Genomic DNA, 18,129 nt, shown 5'->3' with positions numbered 1-18,129 from the left:
ACACACAGTAATTTTGTTTCACTGGTAAAAGAGAAATTTGGCCATTTCCCCAGGTTTTTCCACTAGCCTGCAGAGAAGGCCGCTCTTGTGACCACAGGTTTATTTCAGAGCCATTGTAAAGTCAGCTTGTTGTGAGGGTTATCGTGAAGCACATTCACAATAACCATTAATATTGCTGATGCCTACATATTTGTCATGGTTCTGTGTTACTAAATCTGGGAGGTCTAGTTTTTTTCTTTATTTTTGTTTCATCATGTCTTTAAAAGACTTCAGAAGACAGTTGAGTGTTCTCCTTCTTAGTAGCTAGTGCAGTGCTATATTTTCATTTTTTGGCCTGGGAAGAGAGCTGATAACGCCGATGTTTTTAGTTGCTGCTCAAATGTTTGGTCTGGCCAAGGACTTTCTGAGCCTCATGCTCTGCCAGGGAGGAGGGGAGGCCAGGAGGAAGCAGAGACAGGACACCTGACCCGAACTAGCCAAAGAGGTATTCCATACCACAGCACGTCATGCCCAGGATGTAACGGGGAGTTACCCGGAAGGGCTGGGGGACTGCAGGGTTGGAGGAGGTATTGGTTGGTGCTCGGCTGGGGGGAGTGGGGCGAGTTATTAGTCAGCTGGTGTTGAGGTATTTTATTCTCTTCCCTTGTTATTTCCTTTAGCATTATTATTATTGGTGGTAGCAGTAGTGATTTGTGTTATACCTTAGTTACTAAACTGTTCTTATCTCAACCTGTGGGAGTTGCATTCTTTTTTATTCTCCTCTCCGTCCCTCCAGGAGCACTGGGAGGGCAAGAAGTGGGGGAAGTGAGTGAACGAGGTTTGTGGTCGGGTTTAAACCACGACATTGAGCTATAGCTGACAATTATTTTGTGTGGGGCACACTAGCTGAAAGAATCTGCATAGTACTGAAGGCATTCTGAAGAATGTCCAGTAAACTGCATTTTGGCAAATGGTAAAGCATGTTTTCCCAACTGAATTATGGTGACATTGTTAGTAAATTTCAAATAGGATGGAATTGTGCCTGCCTTTTCAGAAACTGATATTTTCTTCAGGATAACTGCATATTTACAATTAAATTGCTTTGAAAGGCAATGCTATCACTTGTGATTACTATAGTTTGAACCAACAGACGTTTCCTAGCCAATGCAGAATTTTTCCTCATCATTTGGAGTCTTCCACACATCCTGATTATATGGGTGTTGCTTTAGCTGCTTTAAAGATACGGATTAGTGAGAAATGCACTAGTTTATTAGCATAATATTAACGAAGGCACTTCAGTTGTCTTTCTAATGGCACTTCTACCTAGTAACTATGGGCTGTCTCACAGTGGGTGTGGCATTTTGTGAAAGGCAAAAAGATTCACTGCAGTAGTAACATTTAAGAGCAAACTGAAAATTTGCGTACTTGCTGTGGCCATACAGTGTTAAAAGAACCTTAAGTAAAATGGCTTGAATTATGATTACATTAATGCTTACATTGGAGGAGATAAAAGATTTTATTTTTTTTCCCCCCACAGGAAAAGAGAAAGGTTTTCGTGCATGTTTCTAAGAAGCACCACATAAAGATTGCTTCTAAAATTAGGAGATATACCACATGAGCCATAAATCATGGGCATGGTCTGGTTTGATAGTTCTTTGCAAACTAGATATATATATGTATAGGACCAAGGATGCTGAATATTAAATTACCTGCATTTAATTTTAAGAAACTAAAAAAAAAAAAAAAAAAAGGTAAATACATTCCAGGCCCCTCTTCCCCCACCAGCTGTAAGACTGGACATCTCCAGTTGCCAGTATGTCACCAAGAACCAATCTGAAGTAACAGTTCTTCTTACTACACATCAAACAAAACTGCATTAGGGAAGAAATTAATCATGGGCTCTTTCATGCAATAAAGTTTCAGGGCTTTATTGAGAACTACTTAAATCAACTATGATTTACAGGGCTACAGAAGCCAAAGAAACCTTACCAGAAAATACAGTCAAGTATGATACATATATATATAGATAGATACATGATCACAGCGGTGTTTTTTGTGTGTGTGCATGTACATACATGTTTATATATATATACATGCACACTTAAAAGACATACAGGTTTTTATCTTTTGGAAACAAAATAAAAAGTCAGCCTCCCTTCTTTCACAGAAAGGAGATTGATGTCAAAACGAAACAGAATGTGGTATCTTTTCACGGGCCAGAAAAATTGTTTCCTTTTGCAACAACTAAACATACTGTTATTTTTATTATTTCTTGCAGTTCATCTTCATTTGATGATCGTGACAGGTGGGCAGGGAAAGGATGTCTGCAGACAGCAATGGTTCTCTCCACTATTGCATTTTTTTAAATGTGTCACTGCTGAAGTATTTGAAATTTTTCTCATGAGGAAAAATACTATCAATGAAATAATCAGCAAGTGAAATGACTTCAACCCCAGGCACTACCTGTCTTTGTAAATTTCTGCCCTGAGTCATCCTTCCAGCAGGCAGACAGGAGTCTTATAATATTAAAGTTAAATGTAAGAAGTGCCTCAGACACTGTTGTTCATGCAGCTGTGCATGCAATTGTGCTTTCTGAGGCCAGCTGCCCATTCTCTGAGTTTGGCAGAGGAGCACAGCCTGTTAGCATTTGGGAAATATCTTAACTCAGGATGGCAGTTAACACCTGTACAGCAATCATCTGCTCCCATTTCCTTCTGCTTTTGAAATGGATGCATTTTCTTTAACATCACAAAAAGCCAACATTTTTTGTATTGGTTTCACCTTCATTCTGCATTAGTAACTTTTTTGGAGCTCATCACCTGTTTAGCCACTTGCTTACAAGTAATGATGAGTACTACTTGCTGATACGCTCACTGGAGGAATGGAGATGTACCAGGGAAACTCTTCTGCAGGTTTACTTCTTATCGTCCCCTAATCTTCTCTATAGTTTAACCAAATCTGCTCTTTGGAATTAGCAAAGGATTTGTTTGTTTGTTTGTTTGTTTGTTTGTTTGTTTCCCTCAATAAAACCCTAAACAATTGTTTGTTTCTGCAAAGGATGGCAAACAGAAACATATCACTGTATTTTGAGAGCTGTATAAATTACTGAGTGACACTAGTGAAGGCAATGATACTGTGTTTAAAAATTAGCCAGTATTACAGAAGTAGCTAGGATGAAAGTAAATTCATTATTTAAAATGAGTTAGTAGGAAGAATGAGATATGAGTAAGAAGCTTCTGTCATTGTTCTGCAACAGAAAGCATTTGAACACTGATGTGCACAGAGAGAAATACTGCAGAGGAAAATAACTTCTGATATTTTTTGGTTACTTGTTACATAGGTGGGCTTAGTTTTAGAGTTATCAATGAAAAGACATTGGAAGACCACCAGATCAGACTTAATTGCAGTATCTTCCTTTGTCAGCATTTAGGGAGCCAGCTGGTCTGTGTTTTGAGTAATGCTGAATACATTTCATTAGCAAGACAGCTGAGGGGAAGCATCTCAGAGAGCTGCTACTAGCCTGCAGTTTCCACCAAAATCTACAGCATTAGCTCCACAGCATTCTTAGGTAGTTTTCATACTAGTACAATTAATTGCAGAAGTTTGGAATATATACTGATTGAAAAAAAGGAACTAAATTACACCCCTGAAATGTCTGGCTTATATTCGTCTTTGATCTGGATGGAGAAAAATTCTATGAAACTTGTGTTGTCATCCATCAACAGGACAGGAAATATTTAAACAGCTAATTCCAGAATAAAGTGGAGGATTTATGAGTGTCTTTCACTGTTTTTCTTTCTCTATGCTTACCTTTGCTTATTGTTTTCTGTAGCTATATGTGAGTACAATATTCTTGCTTTGGAGCATCAATTTTCTCCAGGTATGTACTGAAACCCATATTCACTGAACTTAATTACAATTAAGTATGCACTTAAATTAAGAATGCAGTGACTGTGACTTCCTTTATTCAGAAAGACTTCTACAAATCTGGAATACTTTCTTCAGTAGGATTTTAAAGGCAGTATAAGTCAAAATAATATTAATGCAACATTAAGCTACTGACACATAGAACAAAAGTAAATGCCTGGTTTCCTTTATTATTTTGATGTCTGTGAACTGTGACCTTTCCTTGTCCTCACAAATTTAGAGGATTTGATACTCATTAAGTAATAAATTACGGTTTATACAAAATTTCTTTCCTTCTTTTGTCCCTGGTAGGACATGCTAAATATGATACCTTGCTGCTGGCAGATTTACACTTTCATATCCAAACAAAAAGCAACTGCATATAGCTGCAGAAACTCACTTATTCCACATGTGAAGCAGTAAAACTCACTTCTATACCATGGACTTTCAAAAGCACCTTGTAAATAGACTGAATTCTTCTCTAGCATCTTTCTCTAAGGATTATTCCATATGCAGCATGCAAAAAAAGTAAATAATCAAATAAACTGATGTTAGTGTGGCAATTATGGTACAGATGTCTTTCAAAGTTGAAATGATAAAGGTTTGTTCTTACTTTCTTAAGAATAAGGATTTATCATTAGGTAATTTACCCAGCATTATTATTTATCTCACTATTACATATCCATGAAAAAACAGGGTCAGTATTTTTAAAAAGTTGCATGTAGTAGCATGAGCCTTGCAGTCCTAGGATACTTAGTGCCAAACTGTGGCTATGTACTGAATATGCTACATTGAATTTTAAAGCAATAATCATAATTTTTAACTCATGAATAACAGAGTATATTTCTGCAAACTCTGATTTGGTAGCAAAGAATTTACTGAAAGATATGAAGGCTACTGAGTTTTAATTAGTAGAGAAAAATTGTGTTTTCATCAGTTTAGGGGAAATAACTGGCTAGTAGATGACATGTACATCCTGTATTATGTTAAGCTGCTGCTCTTTTGTTTTCTTTTGAAATCATTCAGAAATCCAGTTTTACACTGACAAAAGGACAGATAAGTGAAACTCAGTTTCAGCAGCAGGCATATTGTTTGCTGGATGTTTAGTAATACAACAAGCTAATATGCTGGGCCAAAGAGATTATTGCTTCTGCTGCCTGCCTTCCCAGGGCAAGAGGTTACTACTAAAGGTGACAAAAAAGGACATAGGCTTGCTCATTAGCTACTAATGTTCACAATAATGCATATTAGCTTGAGTAGAAATTACGGGTGTTGAAGTTAATATGGTATGCTATTAGTGTGGTCCAGCAGAGACCAGGTCGTGTTCAGTTTTGTCCAAGCCCACAGCAGGGGTGGTACACTTCAGTAACAGCTTTGACAAAAAACTGAAGGTAGAAGGATCTATAACAACTGCTGTTAAGTCTAACAAAGCCTGTCTGCATATCTTTTAGACTGTGGGAGCTACTCCAGGTCATTCATATTATTCAGATTCCTTATTTGTTAGACTACAGAGCAAGCAAGCTTTGAGGCAAGAATAATTTATTTGTTAAATGCATACTGCTAGCTAGATTTAATTATGTCAGATAAAAGATTACTGAATGTCCCTCTAGTAATTAATATACGTTTCTAGAACAGTTCATTATCTTCCATAAAACAGTGGTCCATGTAGTTCAAAAACATGTCAACAGTTAATAGTTGTTTCAGCTGGCCAGCAATGTGGATAAATACATAAAAATGGGAATAAAAAAAAAAAAAAAAGAGTAGGAAAATAAAGAGTATTCTGTGAATCCTAGAAAATATAACATAATATTGAATTCATATACTTGCCTGTCAGAATTACCTTTTCCCCGCTTAACATGGTAACCTGTGTTTTGAATGGAAATTAAGGTCTGGAATTCCTGGAGTTTGAAACTGGAATCTTTAAGTTTTTGTTTTTACTTTTGACCAGGGTATTTTTTTTCTTTTATTAAAGTTTCAGACATAGTCATCAAGACTAAGCAGCAGCAATTTTGTATTAATTACAATTACATTGCAATAGGCAACCAGCATTGTAAAAAATGACCTCATAAGGATGTCAAAGAAAAAAAAAAAAAAGTAAAAACTTTGTCACATGTAAGTCAGTAGTAACCAAACTAGTGATGCCACTGCATGAATGAACACCTCATAGTATCACAGGTTAAGTAGCAACAAGGGAATTGAAATATACATCAAAGTCATAAAATGCGCACTGATGATCTATTGTAAGATTCGTAGAATCACAGAGTGCTTTTTGTTGGAAAGGACTTTAAAGATCATGTAGTTCTAACACCCCTGCCATGGGCAGGGACAAAAATCTTTTGAAGTGGGAATGCTGTAGAAACATTATCTTATATTCATCCTTGCTATCTATTACCCTATTTATAGATATACGTCCAAGGTTGCTACAGCATGTACAATATAACAGTGTGGAGAAAAGCTGTTCTTGCTGGCAGTATAACTGAAGCAATGGAATTGAAGTAAGTCTTTTTGACTGACTCAGATTGGGATGGGTGACTTAGTAGCATTGGGTTGTTGAACTGAGTGATCACATGACTGCAATTAAGAAATAGCTGCAAAATTACTCACATGTATATGCCTGTATTTTTTAAATTACTACATTTTTGGCTTTTATCTGCAAAATCCAGTTAGGTACTTATAGTCATTTAACAGTGTGCAATTATAACTGTGTTGCTCAAAACACACAAATTTGTGTGATGAACAGCATCAGCTGTGTTTAATAACGGCATACATAAAGGGTGTCTCAAGTTCTGCCTCTGTACCTGAAAGATGAATCAGGAGCACTTAATGTTCACAGGCAATCCGTCCCTAGGAATCTGTTCCTAAGAATAGCAGCCTTTATGTTGTCTTTAAAAATTATGAGCAGCACTCGTTCTTTTCAAAGTATAGCCACTGGATTCCAAGACAGTAATCTAGAGACCTTTTTGCTATCTTTCTGGCTAACACGGTTCTTTTGAGATACATCCTTTTTAGTAGGTCATCATGCAGAACAGCCTACAACTCTTCTTTTGGGAGGTAGGAAACAATGCTCTTAACTTACAATAAGAAAATTCATATAATTAAGAAAGGTACACAGCATACTTGTAGCTGTCCAATTCACAGTCATATAATATTGTGGATGTCAAAAGGTTACGTAGCTCAAAATCAATTTGATAAACATAGAAAATAAATTCATAATGGATTATTTAAGCAGAAGTGCTTGACACAGTTTGGAGATAAAAGAGTGTAGCAGGGAAGTATCATTATCTGTTTGCCTTATTTCTCTTTGCCCAAACTTTCCAACCTTCAGACAGTTCTGGAGGCAGAGACTTGGGACAGATGGACCTTTGATACAACTGCTTGTCCATTATGTCCTAATGTTTGTTCAGGAGCTCTACGAAATTCTGTCTATTTCTGGTACAATGAGCTTGCTATAGAGGGAGCTTTCAGATCAGAAACAGATCACTCTGATATCTTTTGTATTTCATCATTAAACTGTTGTATATTTTTATCATCAATTAATAAGCCTAAATTTATGAATGAGTTACTAGCCAATCCAACTGCATTATAGAACCACATCTCTCTTATTCTAAACACATCAATACTTACTAGCAGAAATAGCATTACCTTTAGAATTACTAAAGAACATCATTATGCTCCTATATTAGTCTGGAAAGATTTCTAGTAAGTAGAGGGGCAGCTATATGCTTAATATTAAAAATACAAGCCATCGGAAAGAAACAGGTTCCACATCCTGCCATATAAACCCAAATAATCTGCCTTCCAGAATCCTAAAGGCAAAGAAGGAGAGAATCTGATTTGGTCACAGGAGTCATTAACCTTGAACACTGAGTCACTGAACTTCTCATGGAGAGCAATGTGACTTAATCTAACATAATGTGACATAATCTAACAAATTCTCTCTCAGCAGTATCTGTAGGTGATTTCCCCAAACACCAATGAATCCATGAAGCAAAGTATTGCAGAAAAAAAAAAAAGAAAAAAAAGATAAAGCTGAAAGATAAAGGGATCAAATCCTGTATTGCTGATATGCACAGCTTTTACATTTAACAGTAGTTCATTTCTAAAACGAACCACAATACCTGACTCACTTGTAATAAATTAAGGATAGATTCAAGAGTCAGGTTCACGGTTCTGAAATGCATTCTGTATTTAATCCAGCTATGCTGGTGACTGCTAATAAATATATGAAATATTATTGTGGAAAGATAATTTGAAAAACAAGCGATTAAATTAAAAAAAATGCATACTGAAAAATATGTACATACTAGGTGATAGACATTTATAAACATATGTAGAGTCAGCTTTTCAGAACAATTTCTGGCAATACTGAATGTGATCTCTACAGCTGTACAGGAAGAAAAGGAGCCTGCTAGCATTCCAGTGAAAGTCATTAATCCCTCAAAATAAAATGCATATTAACATGTTTTACCATAGAAGCATCTTTTCTGCAAAGTCAAAATGTCTTGACCTTTTAGAGGCAACAGAGAAATCTAGGTACACTGTCATTTTGTTCATAGTTCAAAAATACAAACTGTGGTTATGATAGAAGTGTAGAGCCTATTATTCTGGCAAACTGTGTGTGCGTAAGGTCATACAATGATGCAGCTTGTTTATACCTGGCTGCAAAACTGTTCTAAATACAGAGAAATTCAAACCTAGTCTTTGTATTCATTATTATATTTGATTATCCACTAAGCATTCAGAAGCTTCAGTGTCATTAAGAGTATATAACTGAAATGAAATGGGCAGTATTATTCTCATCAATGTAGGTTAATGGAAGGAAACTCATCATCTTTTCAGCAGTAGTCTTACAGTGAAAAGCTTTTCGTCATGCATATGTACAATGTGACAATATGCTCTGAAGAGGACCAGGCTCCAGAAGTGGGAAGCTGGACCATATGCTTAGTTACTGAATACATTCATAGGACAAACTCTATCACTGAAAGCATGCGTAGTAAAAGGTACCATTTCAATCTGAAAATCAATTTAGGGTAAACAGAAAGTTGTATCCATGCATAATGTCATTCCTTCTGATTTCATAGCAACACCATATTATAATGTTATGCAAACTGCCAGACAGTACTTATATACTGCATTTTTTTATGGGATGGTCAAATCATGCTGATTGTGAATAAACCCAAAGTGCTGCAGGGATTTGCAGCACTTTTGCCAAACTGAGATCAGATGGAAACTTATGGGATCAAAAGAATTCTACATGTTGCCATTAATGTAATTCACCTGGTCTACAAAAAAAAAAAAAAAAACCCTGAAATTACTATGCATATTTTCCATTAAGGATATATATCTTTAAAAACACTTTTCTACTTGGAAGAAACAGTTGTGTGAATAGAACCACACTCGCACTTAGCTGTATACTGTGAGAAACCTTGAATACTTTCTTTTGTGCTTTTAACACATGTATTTTAAGCATGGATACTTACGTTCTCTGAAAGACTCATCTAAAAAGCTTCTTCAACACTCTTTACTCAGTAAAACACAACTGGAAGAGATTAATCTGTATTTTTAGGTGAAATTTGGTGGCATTTTAAATGTCATATCCTGTATTTCCCCCTTAAGCTTAGACCTTTTCTACCTCTTTATTCAAGCCAACAACATTCACGCTATTTTTAGCTATCAAAGTCTGCATGAAATGGAAGCAGGGGACAGCATGAAGTGTAATCCATTTCTTTCATTCTCTGTAACTGAAAGGAACATAACAGCATCTCACATTTTATGCCGATACCTCAGAATTATGAAATAATCACAGTGATAGACCTTGAACAGGAATTACTTTGTCTTTTCCAAAGACAAGCAAACCCAAAAGATACACTTTCACCCTCTTAGATATTTTGGTAAAAATAAAATGAGACTTTAACCACAGAAAACTCACAGTTGTTTGGTAAAATACAGAAGTTATGAACAAATTACCTAAGAGCTCCTGCACTGCAGCAGGGTCTTCTCCTTCGGCAGGACCCCGAGCCCGACTCACTCCTCAGGCGCCACACCAGGGGGAGCCGGGTCATGCGCCCTGCCAGGTGGGAGCAGGGCCCAGCGGGTTCCAGAGGGTTCTGCGCCAGTTGCCTGAGGCAGGTCCGCAGCCCGCGCCGCTATCTTGTGGCCGTGGTAAATGCTTGTCCACTGCTTTGCTTTCTCACGCAAATACGTATGCAAGTGTAACTTTGAAATAGAATTGTCAGGATCTACGTGGTAAGCTGTGAATGAGAAAATAAACCGGGTTTTCAAGTAAGGGTGGTGTGTTTGAACCCCTGTGAAAGTCAGATGCAGTGTAATCAATAAGACTAAATTGAGGGAGAGGGAAACTAGAGTCTGGTGGGAAGTGACAAAAAAATAGCAAAAGCCGAATGTCTCAAACTCCTGTGCGTGTGATTAAAGCTCCTCTGTGCTCACTCAGCAGTCCCCAAAAGACACCCTACTTTTTAAAAGAATATATGTTTACAAAACAACAATGCTGCTTTTTCAGCAATTAAATAACTTCATTTTGACTTAAAGAAGCTCTAAATGACCTTAAACTTCGGTAGTAGTGTATTGTATAACTTAATAAAGATGTTATTTCATGAGATGCACATATTACAAAGTGCATATTGAGTGCATTTCAAAAGTAATTTGTGCACCTGGTAGCACCTGTTAATAACTGATGCAGAAGTAGTTTTAATAGTTTAGTAGTTTTAGTAGTTTACGGTTATATCATATGTCCGTACTGAAGTAGTTTTAGATGGAATTGATGGCAGCTGTTTGATACTATTATCTAGATTTGGTTTCTTACAACACTGTCTGATGTTAACTATTCACGTTGAAATTTTACATGTTGGGCATCTGCCTCTTTTTTCATTTGAAAATGGCAGCTATGAAAATAGAAACATGAAACAGTGTAGGCAAAATACTCATTTGCCTCTTGTAAAATTTGTCATAGTCATTTTAGGAAATACTCTTATATGTTTTAGAATAGTAGCCTGAAAGTCAGAAAGTTTGGCTTTTGTCACAGTGCATCCAAGGATATGACTGTGAAACAGTTGGCCTTTTGAGTATTTAGGTTTTGTGTACATCTCCTGAAGTTTTGGTGCAGCTCTGCACCTGGATTCCTGAAAAGTGTTGCTAAAGTTAGTACACTGCAGCTCCAGAATGCACAGAATATGCCTTGCACCAGTATCTCTGAGTTAATAGAGATGGGTTGCAGCTGAGTCTAAGGACTGGATCTTAGAGTTCCATTGGTTTTTTAAATACCTTTCTTGCTTTACACCAGCAAATCTGTTGAAAGGAGATAGTCCATATGAATTCAGGTGGTGCTATATATCATATGTCCATACTGATCATGTGACCAGTACTGTGGTGTGGGAAGAGTTCAATACTAATAATGCAGTGGAGTTTAAGTTATAAGCCCTGTTGAAATTGCATTACTCCCAATATGAGTAGGGAGATAATTGCCTTTGGTTTCCAATATTAAAGCTATCCTGCTGTTTCATATTGTACCTTATTGTGCCTTGGAAAAATGGGTAACTTTTTATTTTAGGTAGGTTAGTAGGTCCCGTGGTTTCCAAAGCCGAATTTGCTTGGGTCTGAGTGGTGAACTTGTAATGGCTTACTTGGTTCAACAGCATAGCAGGCTAGACAGGAATTTCTCTCTGGCACTAATGTATACTATAACTTGTATGTGTGCCTTTAGTGTTCTGTCCACCAGAGAGTTTGGCTCCCCCAAATGAGCCCTCTGGATTTGATTGGAAGGCTTGGGATATTGTGGATACACACCTGCTTGGCTAAAGGTAAAAATCTAATGAGAGACAGAGAGGATTGTGTATGTGTATGTTTGTGTATGTAGACAGTTTATATCTGAGAAAATATGTTTTCAAAGCCCATACAAAAACTGTAACTGATGTTTCATACACAGTACTGAGTATAATCTTGTTCTCTCACTACATTTTATTCTAAATTTTACAAACCATGCTCAAATTCGTTTGTCTACGTACACAAAATTTCATGTGTGCTAAGCATTTAAAAACAACTGGGAAAATGCTCTGCCCTGTGTTTATTACGTGCACTAGGTAGGCAGGCAGTATGTATGTAAGAATTTATGTTTAGACATGTGTATATACATACAGATTCATTATTGATTGCAGGTGTTTTCTTGTGTTGCTACTGTGTACCTTTATCTGATACCTGCATTTCAGTGGTTACAAACTATTCTTTTATGTACAAAAAAATCGGTAGAGTTATTGGTGTTTGTTGTACATTGCTGAAACAGTAATAATATCATGTGTACTTTCAGAAATAGTATCTTGGGAATTATTTGTAAAAGTATTTGGGAGAGAAACTATGTGTACAAACTGCAAATGACTAGAGTTTTGATATAGTGAGATTCATTAACATTCAGAGAAAATGCGAGGTACAGGAAAGCTTTAGTTTGAAAACTTGGAATTTCTTATATCATTTCAGTAGTGGTGTAGTGATTTTTTTTTTTCTATACTCTTTTATACTTTGGTTTTTGAACTTTGACCGTGTCCACCTTAATTTTTTTTTTTTTTTTTTTTTTTAATGAAACCTTCAATTTTCTCTTTGATCATGTTTTAAAGTAGTGTTTGGATTGAGAAATCAGTTTGAAAGTTGCTAAGAACTAGAACAGTGTCCAAAAGTGTTTCTGTTGCACTATGCATTTAAGACAAAGCCCTTAATACCATGGTTTAACTCTTGGTCAACCCTGAATTTGTCAGGCAGTTAAATTAGATTATCATTGTAGGTTCCTTTCAGCTGAACTGTTCTGTTCTGTTCTGTTCCATGACCTGCCGGATATTCTCTTTTACTTATTTTTACTATTACCTTAGAGGAATAAGCATGCTGCATAACTTGAGCAATAGACTGATTAGCAGCAACTTGAATCTTTGACTTACTGAAGAAAAATGTGTTTGCATTTTTATAATAGTTATGCTGCTGGTCATTGCAGTTTATCCCATTAACAAACTATGGATGTTGCTCCGAGCAGAGCTGATTTTAGGTTCTGAAGTAAAACCAGACACCTCTCCTTTGCTTGGCCAAGCCATGAAAAACAGAATAAATTAAGAAAATAATAAGTCCTATATTTTTCTGAAAATAAAGCAACTTTTTTTTACAGTTCTGTAAAGAGTGTCATGATTGGTTTCAGAGTGTCAAACAAGTCAGGTCTCAGGTCTTTGAGTAGTGTATTTGGGAGCAGCTAGTTGAGAGCTCAGAGGTCAAGTGCAAAGGGGGTTGAAGCTTAAAAAAAGGGAGTTGTGCAACGGCCACAAGTTCAAAACATTACACTGTTGAATGTGTAAAACTGTCAGGAGACTGGTTCCATATATGCATTTGTTAAGGATTTCTGACAACAATGCTGTCACATGTTTTTTAACTCTCTTTCTGTTCCATCCCTATCAGTATCATATTCAGAAAGCTATGAAGCAGGTTTAGATCTAAGTCTCCAGATTTCTTGTCAGCCTGTCTTGAAAAGCAGCAAAGGTTGAGGGAGCATTTAAAATAATCCATCCCTGGATGACAGGTGAATAAAGGAGAGATAGAATGAGTTGAGAAAGGTGTAGACTAAAGGAGAACAGTAATATGGCACTTCAGGGGAGAAGGGGAAAGGATAGACAGGATGAGAAAGAAAGCAAGGAGGGAATAAAAGCAAAACAAAAAAGAATACGTCAGATCTAAGAATGGAGAACATTGCAGGAGGACAGAAAAACGTTACAGGGGGAATGTACAGAAATGGATGTTTGGAGAAGAAGCAGGAAGTGTTGCAGTTTTTCTTTTATCTCCCTGCTCAAAGAATGAAAATGATGCAGCATTTCTGTACATACAGAAAAAAGATTTATCTGCTGTAAATGGATTCTACCCCCAGCTTTCTCTTTTGAATGAGCGCTGGGAAGTGAAGGGGATGTAGAAAGGAAGAGGGCATTACTTCTCTAATGAGGGAGAAAATGGTTTTTGGAAATCCTTACTTCTACCTCACCCTCACAGAATCACAGAATCACAGAATCCGTGTCAAACTTCAGATTTCTGCTATTCTCCAAGGAGCTTCCATGGAGTTTTGCTTCTGTATAATACATGTTCTCCTTGCTAGTTTTAAAAGTTGAATGGTGGAGGTTGGAAAATGAGATGATAGGAATAGTATCTTGCTTAGAATGTGTTTGTTTACTGTTACCATTCTTTAGTTATTTTCTAAATATAAACAGCAAAAAGTATTGACATTAGTGATCCTTGTTAATACTGGATATGTGTTTGCCATAGTCTTTTGGAGTTAATACTGTGCTTTGTAAAAGTCAAAGTTTCAGATCAGGGATTATATTTTCAGTTGTGCTGTAAGTCTCAGACAGGTAACTTCTTATTCTTTAGACTTCTTATCATTTTGAGTAAGATGATTTCTTTGTAGTTTTAATTTTTTGTAAAGTATTTTGAATTTCTAAGATAAAACAGTAATACTGGGGAATTTTGATTTTTCTTTCCCCTCTAGCAGGAATCCATACATTCGCCTTTGTAATTCCTTGGAAAGGTAAAATGAAAATACTTATCTCCAAATTTAGCCTGCCTGTTAAGGTAGGCATCTACACTGTGACAGGATTAGTATTTTCCAGTAAATTACTTAGCATTAGTAGCAGCAAGCAAAGGTGCTATTATGCTAACCCCAACACAAATACAGAATCATAAAAGATAATGACAGCTGTTTCTTTTTCTGATGTTAATGCCTAACATGTTGTTGAGGTAAGATAAACAAGACCAAGAAGCAATGCTGTGCATCACATTCTTTACAGAGGAATTAAAAAAAATCCAAGAGCACAGAAGATGGAAAGATCAACTCTGCAAATCATGTCAACTATGGATTACTAAGATCTCATGACAAACCCTTCCTAAACAGTAATCTGGCATCTCCCGATTAAAATACTACTGAGTATTGGAAATATTCAGGCATCTTTAAGATACTTAGGTTTGTATTTGTTATGTATGTCAGAATTCATTATTTAAAAAATAAATAAATATCAGTTTGTCTTTTTCTACTGGCAGATTTTTCTGCTGGTTCCAAGATTTACTTGCTGTCCTGATTTTTCAGCATAGTTGCTCAGATAACTTAAAATCAAGCCTGCATATTTTCAGCTTTTTTTTTTTTTTCAATATATTTGAACAGTTCAAATCTTCACAACAGGTTTCTGATGGCATAATCTGGATGTTCTTGTTTTAAAAATGCAGATATGTATTTTATATATATCAATACTTGCTTATGAAATGGTGTGCTGGTCTGTACTTGGATTTGAAAGTCTGCCCCATCGTACATTTTGTTCTCTTAAAAGGCATTGACAAGAAAAGGAGTTGTTTTATATTTGGTTAAGAAATGAAAATAATTACTATCCAAGAACCAGTATTACACATTTCAGTTGAGAGTGGATGAAGGACGTTTTCTTTCATAGCTTGAAAATTAAAATCCCCTGGAATATTTTAAAGCATCAACTGTAGTTAAGGGATTAAATGAAGCAAAATGGTTTTCTGTATGTTGAATCAATCAGAATTAAAGCTCATTTATAAGTGACAGGTTTTCTATGCACAGCAACTTTCTTTTAGTACCTCTGGAGTAAATGACTCTTCTTTTCAATATGCTATGTTACCTGTATTTAATGAAGTGATTTAGCTATTCTGGGTGGGTTATTTGTGAATTTGAATCCTAAATAAGATTAAAATTGCCTTTCAGTAGAATGTAGTAGGGCTAGCTTTTACAAGATGAGCTAGGTGGCAGAATTGACTTAGAAAGTAGTTATGCCATAAACTCTGCTAGTTTGTTCACTGAGTCATATAAAGTGCAGTCCATTTTAATTTTGTAGCTTCCAAAATAAATTGTTTGTACTTAATGTATTTTGTAATATTTTTTGCAGAATACCTTGAAGTAGGTATATACTGATTTCCAAAAAGCTACAGGCTCTTCAGTGAGCTGGGAAAATGCATCTTGTTTTGCAAATCCAGTATGGTTATTTTACAGTTCTAGTGATACAATTATTTTTCATGTGTATTACACAACGCAAGGTCTACAGAAGGATTCTGCTGATAGCATATTTCCATGAGGTTCTCTTCTCTGCCTGCCCAAGTTTACCTGCTTTATACGCTCAATTTTTATTGAGGACAAAGGTGAAGAGTGGATAGGAAAACAAGGATGACAGATGTTTGTCATTACTGTTTAATGCTCTATCAGACAGTTCTTGGATACTAAGATGAAGAGTGTGGTGTGAAAACAGAGTAAGAACAGGTTTTTAACATAAGTATTATTGAGTCAGTCACTTTAAATACAAGCGTGTAGCTATTTAATCCAAAGTGGTGCTTTATGTGTAGTTTTGTACATCCGTGGAAAAAGGTATGTTTCCCATGAAGCATTCCTTTTCGCAATTATTACACTTTAATCTAGAAAAAACATCACATCATAATTCCCTTCAGGTCTGTCTTTTTCAAGTAGGCTGAAGAGAATCCTGGTTTTATTACATTGGTGGAAAACAAGGAAAAAATCCCATGGCTTTTCTTTTCCTTTTTATTTTAACCTAATTCCCATCTTTTTGCCTTAATATCTGTCTGATGTAATAACACAGCTTTGAAGGCACAGAGAGGCAATGTTGGCTGGAGGCCTGAGTACTTGTAGCTGGGAATCAGGAACTCCTGGAGTTGTTACCTCTGCTGCTCAGTTGTTTTATTTTATTACATTTGTTAAGTCATTCAAGTTCTAACTCATTTTTCTTTAGATAAAGTTGATGGTAATAGGTGGCGGTGATGATAGGTAGTGATAATAGCCATTGTTGCTGTACTGGCTCATTAATCTTCTCTAAGACCCTGTTCTGTGAAGGACTGTTCCAGCACACACTACCTGATGTAGCCTGTGTATATATGAGAGTCCATACATCAAATGTTGTGCAGTTCATTCTGGAATACTAGGTTCAGTCCATAATAGCAAAAAGGGTAGATTAGAAGTAAATACAATAATTAAAATTATACTGATAGATGATGGTAGACCAGAACAGGTATTGTTCTTTATCCAGAGGGCCTTAGAAGACTGTACCAGGCAAAGTGACTGGGCATGGGTGCTAAGCAGAATAATGTCTGAATGGAGTTTGTATGAGAAAGAAGCCTTTTTGTCAATCTCACTTATTAAAGGACTTACTTAAAAATAGTCTAATTCTTTATAAGCATGAATATCTTTATTAGGCTACTGTTATGGAATCAGTATCGTACCTAGAACGAAGATCACAGAGTGCTTCCATTCTGAGTTCCAGAATTTAAGGCACTTGCTATAGAGTCTTTGCATTCATTTGCAAATATATGTTATGTTACTTAAGTAATACAGGGTGTTTAATGGAATTGGCTTTTCAATAGAAGGGAAACAATTTTGAATTTATTAATCTGAGAGTTACTCCAAGAAAGAATAGTGCTTTGTATAAATGGCCTGCTAGGAAACAACTGTTATCCAGCTCAGTCTGGATATAATCCCCATTAGTCGATGCGTGCTTTTAAGATTAAATTTGCAGTTGTATTGTATTTTATCCCTGCTTTAGAAGTACTGGTGAATTTCTGTTCTTTGTGTTCTGTACAGTATGCTTGTTGAACACAGAATTTCATTCTCTGTGATCATGACCCCGTTATGTTGATTTTACCAATGTGGTTAATAAGACTATAAATAATAATTCATAGTCTTCTTTTGTTGTTAGCAGTGGTAGCCTATTATAATTTTCCTTGGCAGCACATATGGGGAATGATAAACTAACTAATAAAACTGCCACATGGAACATAGGTCCACTTTTATTTTTTTACAACTGTTTAATTTGATATGTAATTAATGTGGAAGGTTCAAAATTTTGCCTGTAATTTCAGCTTCTACTGATATATTTTGAGCTCTAAATATTGTGTGAAATAATGATTCCATGACTTAATCAGCTGCATTTGTTCAATGGCCATTGCATAAAAACAGCAAATGAGGTTGACAACACTTCTTAAAGAACTTCTATATTATTTCTTTAAGTCTTATTGCTAGCTCTTTTAATGGTGGTTAAAAGTAACTGTAAATTCCATGATAGGTTTTCGAGCCAAACAAATGCATTAACATTTTCTTTCCATTTGCTGTTCAGTTCATGCTCTTTAGTAGGCTTTTTAGTCCTGTCTTCACAAAGGATGAGATGCATCTTGCAGTCTTCTGTAAGCTGTATTTTCCAGTCC

At 36.0% G+C, this 18,129-nt stretch overlaps 1 protein-coding gene across 21 annotated transcripts in view; it reads left to right on the top strand.

Annotated features, from left to right (window-relative positions):
- The window catches only part of RBFOX1 (RNA binding fox-1 homolog 1), an 892,094-nt gene that overhangs the window by 550,195 nt on the left and 323,770 nt on the right, over positions 1-18,129 (top strand). For 3 of the 21 annotated variants that reach the window (XM_065683968.1, XM_065683974.1, XM_065683967.1), the window contains exons 1-3: positions 497-566; positions 3,812-3,859; positions 6,289-6,380. The exons of the other annotated variants lie outside the window; for them this stretch is intronic. The gene's annotated coding sequence lies outside the window, so the exon portion shown is untranslated. Of the gene's footprint in view, positions 1-496; positions 567-3,811; positions 3,860-6,288; positions 6,381-18,129 lie in introns of those variants that run through there. 21 annotated transcript variants of the gene reach the window in all.

This window comes from Lathamus discolor, chromosome 6 (assembly GCF_037157495.1).
Source record: "Lathamus discolor isolate bLatDis1 chromosome 6, bLatDis1.hap1, whole genome shotgun sequence".
Lineage (NCBI taxonomy): Eukaryota > Metazoa > Chordata > Aves > Psittaciformes > Psittacidae > Lathamus > Lathamus discolor.
The sequence above is the reverse complement of the archived record's forward strand: the minus strand, read 5'-3'. Positions and strand labels throughout refer to the sequence as shown.